The sequence below is a fragment of the Lolium rigidum genome, chromosome 3, assembly GCF_022539505.1.
Source record: "Lolium rigidum isolate FL_2022 chromosome 3, APGP_CSIRO_Lrig_0.1, whole genome shotgun sequence".
NCBI classification, from domain to species: Eukaryota; Viridiplantae; Streptophyta; class Magnoliopsida; order Poales; family Poaceae; genus Lolium; species Lolium rigidum.
The window spans coordinates 302081008-302092242 of record NC_061510.1 but is presented as its reverse complement, the minus strand read 5'-3'; the positions used below and the strand labels follow the sequence as shown (position 1 = coordinate 302092242).

The 11235-nt window shown below is 43.6% G+C and overlaps 2 long non-coding RNA genes across 2 annotated transcripts; both read right to left on the bottom strand.

The window, feature by feature from the left end:
* Positions 1–3084: 3084 nt before the first annotated feature.
* Positions 3085–3585, bottom strand: LOC124701272. Its single transcript, XR_007001965.1, has 4 exons — positions 3546–3585; positions 3395–3463; positions 3255–3320; positions 3085–3144 (listed from the first exon to the last, which is right to left on the bottom strand). It is a non-coding gene; the product is annotated as an uncharacterized LOC124701272 (long non-coding RNA).
* Positions 3586–7464: 3879 nt separating this feature from the next.
* Positions 7465–8231, bottom strand: LOC124699760. Its single transcript, XR_007001507.1, has 2 exons — positions 8028–8231; positions 7465–7927 (listed from the first exon to the last, which is right to left on the bottom strand). It is a non-coding gene; the product is annotated as an uncharacterized LOC124699760 (long non-coding RNA).
* Positions 8232–11235: the final 3004 nt, after the last annotated feature.

The following is an 11235-nucleotide window of genomic DNA, read 5'->3' as shown; positions in this document are numbered from 1 at the left end:
TCCCTCGTCACCCATGGTAGAGATGTGTCGAAAGAGGGGTTTTCGGTGGAAAAGAGGAGGGAATGGCCAAAAATTGAGCAAACCACCATGGATTGGGGCATGATTTGGCACACTTGAGCACCTTGTGATACCATACCTTGGTTTATATGGTTTTTCATATTTTGGAGTTGGTGGCATGGTGGCCCCATGGTAGAGATGTGTCGAAAGAGGGATTTTCGGTGGAAAAGAGGGGGGAATGGCCAAAAACTGAGCAAACCACCATGGATTGGGCCAAGATTTGGCACCCTTGTGCACCTTGTGATATCACACCTTGGTTGCTATGGTTTTTCATATTTTGGAGTTGGTGACATGGTGGCCCCATGGTAGAGATGTGTCGAAAGAGGGGTTTTCAGTGGAAAAGAGGGGGGAATGCCAAAAATTGAACCAAACCACCATGGACTGGGGCATGATTTGGCACACTGGACCACATTGTGATGTGAAACCTTGTGATGTGAACTATTGTTTGCACAAAATTTTAGGGATGCATCAAAATTTTGTTTAATATTGTTTTTCAAATTTTGTATGAATCAATAAAATTGTAACTTTCATCATAAATGATAGATCTTAGTTCACATAAATAGATGTAATGTGCATGAAGTACAATTCGGAAATTATAATTTGTATAAACCACTTTGCAGTATGAAACTTTGCATTGAAAAAAATAGTTACAAATATGGGACGTTAATTGCATTATTATGTGTTGGGACAACTTAATGGGCTTTCGGCCCATTTAATGTTTAACCGATGCGTTGACTGCTACATTACGTGCGACTAGGGCGGCGTCATCGGTTAGAAATTCTGCAGGTCGTGGACACGTTGACCTAGTTCTCAACCTCCATCTTCGCACCTCCGCCGCCCCCCACCTAAACCACCGTCCGCCGCCGCCGACCTGAACCACCATCCGCCGCCGCCGACCTGAACCACCGTCCGCCACCCCGTACATCACCCACCGTCCGACGCACATCTCTGCCGCGGCCACCGTCGTCTGTGCCTCCAGAACAAGATCTCTCCCGCGGCCACCGTCGGTCTCTGCCGCGGCCATCATCGTCTCTGCCGCGGCCATCCTCGTCTCTAGGGCGGCCACCGTCGTCTCTGCCTCGACAACCGCAGGTATGCCGCGGCCACCGTCATCTCTGACGCGACCATACTCTATGTCACGATAGCCTCCTCCTCCCTAAACCCTAATTTCCTTAGCACATGCGGTAGACAAACATAAGCACGTGCTGTACAAACATGTATGCTCCAACTCCTCCGTGCCGCCATATCTGCCGCCGTATGCTCCTCGTCCGTGCCGCTATATCTGTCGCGACCACCATCTGTGCCGCACTAGGCTCCTCATTGGCGGCGCCGGGGGTATTCCCCTGTATTCACGTGAATACCAAAGAATTTCAGCATTTTTTTTTTACATTTTTTAGTTAACTAGCAGTAGCCAATTTACATTGTGGGAAAAACCTTGAACAATTCTTATGGATTTCTGGTCATAAGTATTAGGAACCGGACTGATTGCAGGAGTACCGTAACTTGAACAATTGTCATGGTGCTACTGAAAACATAGTCCACTGGTCCTCCTTCAGAAGCCCTACTCTTGCACATGCGATACATTATCACATGCAGTTCATATATGTTACAACACGCAGTACAAAAATCTTAGCACACGGAATACAGATGTGTTATCACATGAAGTTCATACCTGTTAGCAGACAAAGTACAGATCTGTTTTGACATGAAGTTAAAATCTGATATGACATGAAGTTCAAATCTGTTATCACATGAAGTTCGAATCTGTTGTGACATGAAGTTCAAATCTGTTATGACGTAATTAAACCCCAGGGTATAGTGTATTAGTTTCATGTGATGCAGTAGTAAAATTTTATTTCCTACCTCGTATTAATTTCATGTTGTTCACAATTGGTCTACATGATGGAAGACCCGGATGGGGAGATTTTCTGTGACATAATTAGGTGGCAGAAAGTCGTAGCAGCAATGACCGACGAGCAACGAGACAAATTACGCACTTGTGCTGTTGGCCGATGCATGCTCCAAATTCCATCCAGAAAGATACAACCACTATTGGTCAAATACATGATGCAGGTTTATGACGCGGAAAAGGGTAGGTTCATCATTGAACCTAGGGTGGGTGAAATATCGGCAACAAATGAGGATGTGGAATGCTTGCTAGGATTAGAAGATCAAGGCTTGTCATCAGCTGATATTTTGGAAGAGGAAGGAGAAGAATGGAAAACAAACATACCTACTAGATTTCTTAGTAAAAAAACTGGCAATTTAGTCATGAAAGATTTGATTGAGCAAATCATTACTTCTAAAGCCACAGATGACGACTTTCTGCGAAGGGCTGTCTTAATTCTTATAGAGACAGTTCTGGCTCCTACTTCGACGTATACAGTTTATAAGCCGTTCTATGCATTTGTGGAAACAATGTACAAGTTACACAACTTGAATTGGAACCAATTCACGCTTGCATATGTCATCGAACAGATCAGCACTTGCCGGAGAGGAATATATGTTAGGCAGTGGCCGAAAGGCAATGTCGCAATTTTAGAGGTACATGACCTTCAATGTTTTGGTTCTTTTTTTTTGTACATCCAACTCCGCTCTACAATTGCAACCTGACAAAGGTCTCAACCTACGGGTGCGGTTGTCCATAGTCAGAAACTTGCTGTTACGTTTTCCTTCCCGTGAACACACAAAACGCCTTCTGCGAACTATTTTGTTAGCACCCTTAGTCTCTTTGAACTTGAACTTTCTTACACTGAATCCCTCTTGTCGAGCATATCCATTATAAAAAGTATAAGCAGCTGCCTCAGACACAAATGTCTTCTCCATTACCTCCCAGTAAAACTTTCTCTTGTCTTCTGCATCACTCTCATCTTCATCCTCTGATCCATTCTTTTTCTTACCAACTGATTTCACCTGCATGCACAATTTGATAACATTGAAAACATAAATATTTTTGAACGCCATGTCCGCGAGTCATACAACGAATAAATTCAAAAAACTTACATGTCTTCTTCTAACAGGATCTTCTATAGTCTCCAAGTCTGAATCACCGTAATAGTCGTAAGAAGAATTATCGCCAACTAATACCTGAGCAAACAAGAAAGATTAAGGTCATGTCACGACGACATAAAATGCATTGTTCAGTTATTAAATATAAATTAAACATACATATGACCTACTAAAATTAAAATGCATACCTCGTCAACAAAACCAGAGTCCAATCTCTCATCATCATTTGGCTCATCCACAACATCACTCTGAATCTAATGCATTTTAAACCATGTAAACATCAATTCCATATTTTTATGCAATCAGACATTTATTACTACAAACTCACATTATCAGTGTCAACATCTTCTTCTTGCTCTACATTATCATCTTCTAGATCAATACCATCTGCATCCATCTATTAGCAAAAATAAGCACAATCAGTATTTAACTACTTACATGCAAGTACTAAATAAAACTAGTAGTTCCGTTTCACTCACACTTTCGTCGACATCATCGTCTCCAGAAGTGTGTTCATCTCCAGGAGGTGCATTCTCGTTGGCAGACGAAATATTGAATTCCTCTTCATCTGTATTTCCGCTGTCGTACTCCATTGAACTTGCACTCAAATCTGAAACGTCCATCGCCTGTCCAAAGTAACAACCAAATAAGTACATCTCAAAAGAGGAGCTCCAAACCCCAACCCTAACGTCAACCAAATCATGAACATGCAATTAGTTTTTAGAATCAATTACCTCCCAGAACCAACAAGGAGCCGCCAAGCCCTAACGCCGCCTGTACCAGCAGGAACAACCCGCGTGCGATCCTCTTCCGCGTCCGACCTTGCCCAGCCTCCTCGTCGCCGGATCCGCCTCCCGCCTCCACGATACCCAGCTCAACTCTCAGAACGAAACCGCCCTGCGCTACGCCTTGCCGTCCCAACGTCGTCGTCCCTGCCGTCTCCCTCCCGATCGACAGAACCTTCCAAACCCTAAGGAGGACCAGCAATGGCGCACACGCAAGGTTTCAAATAATTTCCCCGTAACCACCGCCTATCGCCGGCATCAAATCCACGTGATCGACGTAGTTTTCGGGTCGAACTCTGATTGTAATGCCGTGGGGCCTGCGGAAACCGTCATCACCAAGGATACGTACCATATCTACGTGGCAACCGATCATCTATGTGGAAAATGACGTGGAGTATAATTATACGCCACTAATACGGCCCCACCTTCTCGAACGGGTATCCCACCTGAACGTCGTTCGCCGGAGGGGGGGGGACACGGAGCACACCCCTTATAACAATGACATACATTTGAGAAAATACTGAACATTTTGGTGCAAGATTCATCTAAAGGCACCTCCTTCGTCTTGCAGCTGAATATTCCTATGACGGTCATATAAGTCAATACATGTGGTTAATTTTTGGTGAATCAAAATAAAGTGTAAAGTTAAGTTCTGCCCATTGGGATCCATGCTTGATGTAAAGGTGTTTTCGATCCTTACCGAGTTGTATAAACTCGGATATTATTGGCTAACCCCAGTCCAAATATTGTCCCAGATTCTCGGTTGAGATCCATGTTTGAAGTTGCATGTTTCGGACCGTAAAAACTCCATTTTACACTCGTTTGCTCTCAATTTGAGTAAAAGTCTTGGAACCTAAGTATTTATCACGGATAAGTTCATGTCACATTGCATCATCATTAGCTAGTTTGAACAATCATTTTGATAGTATGTTTCTGTTTTGTTCCAAAGCCATGGACGCCTAGCCCCTTGATCTTTGGCCCAAGATAACATAGTACTCCACTTGTCTTGTCAATATTTTATTTTTTGTTTGTCAATCTAGAGCTGAAGAGTTTGTCGTGTTAACACCTCTTTAGGGACACAAAAAGAAGAGCATGTTCGTTGAGAAACTACTAAGTACCGATAAAACCATGATATAATTGCTTGCCATTCCAGCTACTTTGTTCTTTTGCAAAATGCTTCCTGCCAATTCAAGTTATAGAGAGGATGTAACTGAGTTAGAATTCCGAGATAGGCGAATGGAAGTGAGCCTTTTCACAACCAAACATGATAGTGTATTTATCACCTATTTATTGCGCATTGTCGAAGCAAAAGATCCCACTCCTATACAAGTCTTTTTTAAACCTAAGGGTTGCTCTAAATGTAAGTTTTGTCCTTTTCAATGTTCATACTGCAGAGTGGATAATTCAGTAGACGACATTATCTCTCGGTTGTAATTACCAGCATGTTGGCAACTAATTAGACTACTTGTGTGACTAATAGAAAAAACTTTCGAAAGAAAAGGCTAAAAGAAAAGACCCATGGATTAGTTAACTAGCAAGGTATGGCGTGGCGGCACGCCGCGCCCGTAAGGTGATCAATGCTTGGAAGGACTGTGTCACATTATTGTCATGTAACAATGTGCTAGTTTGCATTGGGTGTCGACTCTAGCTTGTTTTAGGAAAAGCAACACGGAGTCATGTCAGCTTAGAAACCTATAGTTAGAAGTTGGGTTGGATATAACACAAATCTGGCAAGGCAAATCAAAAAGCGATAAATCCCATAGAACGGATAATTAACCAAATACCTATATCGCACATTCAGCTGCAAGTGATCAAGCGACATGAACTCACTCATAGTGTGATGCTACCACGCTTTCGGGCTTTCGGCAATGGATGATCAAACAACATAAACTCATTATATAGTTCAACATTTGTACATACAATGTTGAGTACATACTATATGTGAGCTTTACTGATGAATATATATACACTATATCTGAGCTTGAGCTAGCTGCAAAGATAAACCATAGACCAGCTATCTTTGTCACAAAAAGATCTAGTATTAGCCACAAATACACAGCAGAAGGATCACCTAGACCACACAATTTTATCTGTACAAAATTATACACAGCAAAATGATGACCTAGCCACATATATAGAGATTCTACTGTTGCAGGATCTGATTCCTCCCTGTCAACTTCACATTCAAGAGGATCCGGCTCCTCTGTCTCTGCCAAGGGTGACTCCATGGCAACAACACTGCCCATTCATGTCAGCCGCCTCCTCCTCTCTTTATCATCATGTCTATTGAATATATTCATTCTATGATCCAACTTAGTTTCTATATCATAAACATGCAACTGAACACACACTTAGGAGTAGGATTACCGTATGGAGGAGATGACCAATCTCCCGAGAAACCACACCACAAATTTAAAGAAAATATCAGGTATTCCAAATATTAACTCTTGGCATGTATCACCTTATATTGAAAATGGAAAAATCGCCAGTTCATATACAATATTCAGGGGTCATCAGTTGGCATGCATCACCTAATGTCCAAGCTCGATAGATATACTGTCTGCCACATATCGCCATTATCAGTCAAATACTATTTGGCCTTTTGTAACCCCACACAACAACAAAACAACTATAAAAAGATGTCCAGCTGAAACGAAGATGCCCGAGAAAGATCAGTAATCCTAAAACCAAGGTCACGAATGAACAAATGATAAACAAAGGGAATTGACAATCAGGAAACCGTCCTGCAAACATACCAAAACCATGACAATTCGATGAAGAACAGAGAAAATCACTACGCATAGAGAAATAAGAGATGGGGAGCAGACCATTTTTTAACAAAAGCACAATATTTTTGAATGAGCTCCCGCTTGCAACTGTACACAACAACTCTTGCAACATGCAAGAAAGGAGTGCTCACAAGTGCATAAATGAAGGGAAAAACAACAAAAGCAGAACGAAAGATATATTGTGTATTAATCCACAATTATCCATCATTGTATGTGATATACTTTGACGATCCAATTTTCTTTGAAGTTTACTGTATGAAATAAACTTTTTGTTTGAATTCCAGGGAGAACAAAATAAAGTCGGGTACTGGCGGAAGTGATGAAGAAAAAATAGCAACTGGAATTTTGATCTACCAAAGACATGTACTTATGAAAGAGATAGAGAAAAAAAGAAACAAGTTGTCATCATTTTAAATAATCTAAAAGACAATACAGTTCCCAAATAAACCTGCAGCTTAAATTAAGAACTGGTTAGAAAACGAATAACTCTCTTATCATGTGTAGATGTACATATTTTTGTATTTTTTAGCACTTCACCGTACGGGAAGTCCCTAAGGTGTAAATCTATCTTTCTCTATTATATGGACATCGCTTCATAATTTCAAGTGACAATTGATCACCTTGTAGCATTAAGGCCCTAACTAAAGTACCAAGGAATATCTAAACATGTAGTGCTTCATTGCAAATCACAATGAAAAAATAAGGTTCCCCCACATGCATTTTTTTCTTAATGAAATAAAAGCAGCACTCTATGAAGTAGAAATATTCTCCATGTTGGTAAAGTAAATAAATGTCACGTGCTGAAACAATCGGCCCTTGGTAAATATCATTCGAGGGCTTAGGAAAAATATATACCAGGCTCGTTCGATATTGCAAGGAAAGGAAATAAAACATACCTAATAATTAATCCTAAATTAATCATATGTAGTATTCACCTCCTCTTTTCTCGGCAGACAACGATTTCTAATTATTTTGTCATCAAAAATTTGTGGATACCTCAGAGAACCGAGTAGCACGGAGCAACAACAGTTTGCCTTGCTTCTTGTTGATGATATTTTTCCTGAGAGACTCTCGTCGATGATATTGATCCAATAGCTCAGAAGATACTAATGAGGTTATTCGAACTACAACACGGAGCAGCAACACTCGCCTTGTCTCGCATATAGTTGATGATATATTTTGTGAGACTTGTCGATTATATTGATCCAATAGACCAGAAGGTAATATTGAGGTTATTCCAAATACCATTTTTCCCATCTCAAAGCTTAGCTTAGTAAACTTCGACATCTGGAATACCAAAAGAAGTGATGCAGGGCAACATATATAACAATAGTAGATATTTCTAACGTGTAGGATTTTCGAGATGGAAGGAGGCAATGAGACGTACCAACAATTCTATCTCAACTGTAGAATTGCACAGATCGATGAAGGTGCTGCTCAACTGGTTGGAGAATCCTCTCTATGTCGCCCCGAGGAGGACCACGCACAATATGGTGCACCATGCATTGGAAGATAGTCACAACTTATGGACCGGATCAAACATTTGGCAAATCAAGAAAGCATGATCCAGTTATCTGAGATGTTTCAATGGAGTATATCACTTGTCATGTGGAAGCTAAAATTCTGAATATTATTTAGCAAATAGAGGAAACAGCTTTGGCACTGCCCAGTACCGAGCAATGCAGCGGCAGGGGTTGCTGCGTGAACCCCCACTCTGGGATCCTGTAGTCATTTTTTTTGATAAAGGGAATATATTAATATCGAAGGATACCAATTACACCCAGCCTCTGCAACAACGCACCACCCTAATGGCACTACGGATGCACACAGCCAAAAAAAGAAAAGAAAACTAAGAAACAAAAGTCTCGCTACAGTATCTCGGGCCTAACAACAGCAATACATCCACCGCCAAGACAACACCTGAAATACAGACTCTCCAAAAACGACGCCTTCAAGAAGGGAACAGTGCTCTAACACCGTCGTCGCCCGATCAAAGATCTTAGGGATCCTGTAGTCATGCAAGTCAAAATAACATTTATAGGTAACAGTTTACCATTTTTGTTCAGGTACGTTAGTACATACACTTGATGGAATATGAAGTTACTCATGTGTTAATTTTACTGTATACTTGACACTGCCTACTTTTGACAAAAAATCCAACAAGTGCTAAAAGAAATGGCAGTGCAGGAATGCTGGCAATAACAAAGGCAATTATTTATTGTGTGTGCCTCCTTAGATTTGCTTGTCAATCCTGCCTACGACCTCATAATGATTAGTCTGATGATGTCAAATGTCTTAACATTTATCTGGAGGAGTATAACTATTTATGGATGAGTACCACCAAGAAATTATACTCTCCTGTAGAGAAAGTGAAAGCAGTTTCAGATACCCTGCTTCAATAGCTGCAAAGCCGTTGCAATATAAAGTTAACTGCTTTCTTGCCAAAACCTCCTAAAGTTTGACTGTGCCTGACATTTGTACTATTGTTCTTATGGGCAACCCGATGCTGCTACCATTATCTAGTGAGAGTCTGAGAGATGTGGCTGTCTGGCTCACCGACTTTTTTTTTGAACGGGCTCAGGGACTAAATTATCTGCTCTGGTACACTTCAAGTGACCCAGCTATTATCACTGAAAATACAATACTATGATTTACATCGCTTGAACGCTCCTGTGCAGAACTGCAAACCCAACCATGAGTCACTTAAGCACAATCACTACGGTCGAGTATAATTACCTGAAGGCTGAAGCGACGGTGCTTATCTAGTCCTGCAATGTGCATCTCGGAACCGCGTCCGGATCGATGTTCCTTGCATGAGACAATTTGCAACCACCAAACTCGTCAAATAGAATAAATCTTAGTCTTTCAAAAGAAGCAATAGGAGTGCAGGCATGGCCTAGTACCCCTATTCCGCGCCCTCTCCTCCTCGTGCGCTGCACGAAGGGAGACACCGCAGTTGTAGACTTGCAGCAGTGGCGCCACCCTCTCCCCCTTCCAGTCGTACACGTTGAATGCCGTTGAGGTCCCTCACTTGAACTTGACGCACGGCCCGTACAGTCACACCAGCTGCTGCTTGCGGCCGTGCTCCGGGTGCGGGTGCCGCAGCCTCTGCATCGCACCAGTTCGCCACCAGCAGCCACCTATGCACCATAGCCAGTTGCCGATCGCAATCGGGCCCAGAGCGTCCGCGTGGTCCAGCCCGTGCACTCCACCTCCAGAATGATCTCCTCTTCATCTTCAGATGCCGTGCTGTCCACCTCGCAAATCTCTGGCATGCCGCCGTCTCAGTCGCGTTAGTCGTGCGACCGGTGACGGACGCGTTGAGCGGGCCGGAGAACCGCCGTTTGCGGCAGCGACTCTACGAACTTGGGGGAGGTGAGCGAGCTGTCGAAGTCGGTGCAGTATTTGTCGCAGAGCGACCACCGTCGAGCCGAGACGATGTCCACGATGACGATGCTGCGCGCGATGGCGGAGCGTTCCAGCAAGCCGAGGCTAGCTTTCTTCACGAAGAGGCCCGCGAATACCGAGGGTTTCTCGCCGAACACGTTGAAGAAGTTGCAAACGATGAAGTTCGGGCGGAGAAGGGAGAGGCCGAGGGTGTCGAGGTCCCTTGGCGTCGAGCGCGCACGTGCCCGCCTAGCCATCAAGCGTGGCCTCGCGCGCCTGGAGGCGGCGCATCGCGGGCGTGGGACGGGAGGGAGGGAAGATCGTCGCCGGAGAGGTCGCCCCGAGCACGGAGAGCACGGTGACGGCGTGCGGCGGGTCGTCCGGGCGGGCTGTGGCCGGCAGCGAGGCATGAGTAGCGATGGTGGATGCGGGCGAGGCCGGCGGTGAGGTCGACGACACCGACGTCGGTCATGTGCATGGAGGAGTTCAGGAGATTGGAATACGGTGGAGGTGGAGACCAACCTGGTAATACTCGGTGAGGAGATAAGGTAGAGAGAAGAAGGAAAGATGAGAAATTTCAGGAGAGACAATACGTGGCTGTCAAACTTTCTCCAACCGCTTAACAACTACATTACGTGGCTAGGCCAATTAATATCACAGGGGGGCATAGAAACGAAACTGCTACATCCACCCAGGCTAAAAAAAGGCCCACTACAGAATAAAGAAAAGAGACCATGCAAAATTTCTACAGACCACCAAACGTGTACACGGAAAAAGAACAACAGGATTCAAAACTCTGTGAAAAAAGAAGTTTGTTCAGCTTTAATATAGTAGTTATTAACATGAGAGACGGATCAAGTGATGAGACGCGAGCCACGAGTACCAAAACCGATCAGCACCACCCCGTGATTTCTGTAAGTGATGAGCATCATGGCACGATAATTGGAACATAATAATGGTGCGGTGGTGGAGGAGAGAGAGGGGCTCCGGCGCGTGGGCCTGAAATCAGGGCAGTCTTCTTGGACCAAAGCCTTCGATTTTTTTAGGGCAAATCTTCTGGCTCCCAAGCCCCACCACCACCTTGTCCAAACTCACTCCCATTGGGGCCTCATCCATCATGTGTGTCCAGCTCAATCCCCAATTAAAAAATCCTACTCAGTAAGCACGCAGATTAAACTAAAACTAAGCCAGTCTCGCAGGGCACGAGC